The sequence below is a fragment of the Eleginops maclovinus genome, chromosome 5 (genome assembly GCF_036324505.1).
Source record: "Eleginops maclovinus isolate JMC-PN-2008 ecotype Puerto Natales chromosome 5, JC_Emac_rtc_rv5, whole genome shotgun sequence".
Lineage (NCBI taxonomy): Eukaryota > Metazoa > Chordata > Actinopteri > Perciformes > Eleginopidae > Eleginops > Eleginops maclovinus.
This window is the reverse complement of record NC_086353.1, coordinates 24,010,773-24,013,286: the sequence shown is the minus strand read 5'-3', so window position 1 is coordinate 24,013,286 and position 2,514 is coordinate 24,010,773.

Below are 2,514 nucleotides of genomic sequence, written 5' to 3'. Positions count from 1 at the left end.
TCAGCCTCATTTCCACTTTAAAACAAACGCCCCGACAAGCTGGGGAGGAGCTGTTTGCCTGCTCTTACATTTTGTGGCACTGGATTTTATTCTGAGAGGGAGAAAGGTGGGGTCTAGGAGGTGGGAGGGTCAGGGTGTATCCTGATTGCCCTCTCCTTCTAGACTATTTTTCTTTTCTTCCACCTGTCCCATCCTCTTCAAGTGTGTGAGGGCAAACAGTGTCTCACACTGCTCTGTTGACACGTTTCAGCAGCGCAGGAGGAGCGGTGATGATTGGCGGCCTTCCCCTCTGCTCTTCTCCTAGGTGCTGCTCCTCATTAAAGGGAGGCCTGGTGAACTCTGTTGACCTCTTCACTCCCATAGTCTCTGTTACTCTCCTGCTCTACTGTCAGGTGTTCCTCATTTTTGATTGGACGAAGGAATATTGGCTGATGGGAGTACAAGGAGAGTTTCAGCAGCATTTTAGGAATTGAAAAGTGAAGTCTATTGATTTATTTTTCACAAATTGGAACCAAAAATGATTTTGTGATAGCTATTGTTGCTGCTTAACAACAATTTCCTATCTTATCTTTTCTGTCTAATGTTTTAATTGCGATTATAATTGCTTTGAATACCGATATTCTTCACTATGAATAATTTTGATATGACGTGTTAATCTATTGATAACATCTGATAGACGGTTATTTAACAAAAAAAAAACTGAAAGAAAGAAAGCTTATCCCGCTGAAGCTGTGTGCCTGTATTAAATTCAGCCAATGATAGCAAACAGTTGATCATTAAAATCTGGTGAAAAATAAATAATATGTCACATGATGCTGTTAATGTTGCACAACATTTACGCGTGTAGTTGCTTTTTAGCCCTTTGCATTCCTGGTGCTACTGCTACTGTAACATCTCTGAACCTCCCTATACTCCTCATGAACTGTTCTTGATCAAGTTCATTTCGCTCCAGCCTAGCCTCTGATGTAAGCGGATCTTGGTGTATTCGGGGTAGTAACAATAAAAACTGGTCCGCAACCAGGCACTGGCTACTAACCGGCCCTTGAACCACCTCTCTTTCCCTGATTGGGGGGGGGGGGGGGGGGGGGGGGGGGGGCGCTCGGAGGGGATCTCGCCCGGGGTGTAATTCCATGTAGGTGTGTCTTTGTGAGACTTTTTTTAATGAAAGTCGTCCTTATTTTGCCTTTTAAGTCGGCAGTTGAGCCTTTTTGTTTTTTAATTATCAAGCAACGTCTTTTGGATTAACAACTCAGTTTCCTTGCTTTCTTTTCTCCCAGGGTTAAAGAGTGGTACAGTGATGACGTATTTGTGTAGGCCGACTTGGAAATTAGCATCACAAGTGGTCCCTTGACAAAAACCAAGGGGATGTTTCCATTGGATGTTGTAAAAATGTATTTCTTTTGGCGAACACACATATCATACTCACATGTTTTGCTCAACAGGATAATCTCCACATGATAAACCAACATTTTTCAATCGTAAAGGTATCACCAGAAATAAGATGCAATTATGAACTACATCATGATAGCATGGCACCATCGCTAAACTAAAGGCGGACTTGTGTCGGTGCAGTGAAAGTGGGGGTATTAACTGACGTATTTTATATTCTAGAATAAAATGTGAACATTTCTTCAGTTTACGTTAACCACAGACTTCACTTCTGACGTCTAACCACAAACATATTTTTTTAAATGTTGAGAGGAGGAAACAGGAAGTGGTCCAATGCTAAGCAGTTTGCAGGTTTTAAGACTCGTTCCCGCACAACTACAATTATTAATTTGTTTCTTCCCTTTTCCCCTAAAGTTTTTGGGAACTTAACACTAGGGCCATATCACTTCACATCGATGCTGCTGGGAACAACTGAAAGCAGCCATTATAATTATGCTGAAACATGGTTTTTCTATTGGCTGACTCTTCACATCTCAACATTAGTGTATTTTTGGTACAATACAATCCACATGAAAAACACAAACTAATACATCCAAAGTCAACGACTCTGACACAGACTGTGGACAGCTGAATATTTTTGCAGCTGCTGTTTCTGATAGCAATAGATTGTACAGGTGTTTCCATTACTGTCCTACTCTTGTATATCCGTATATGTCAGCAGCTCTCCTCCCTTTCTCTGCTGTTCACTTTCAAAACCTTGAATTTCTTGAATGTAAATTATAATCTTAAAGTGGTGTTAAGGCAAATTGACAAGTATTAAGACATAAATAAAACAAGTGTTCTTTGTTTCTCTTCATCTCTCTTTGACCCTCTCTCTTTTTGTCATTCACTTTACATATCTCTATTTCTCTCTTCACCCTATCTCCATCGTTGTTCTCTCTGTGGGAATGTTTTCCCTGTCGGTTGTCAATGCAGTCAGCGAGGTGCAGAGCAGCAGTGCTTTGTTGATGTTTTTCTTTGCCTATCTGCAGTGCAGTGTGTTTTGAAACTCACCCTCCCTCTGCACACCTGCTGAGTAGCGACATGACACTGGGAAACATCCCACAATAGGGTCAACACACTTTT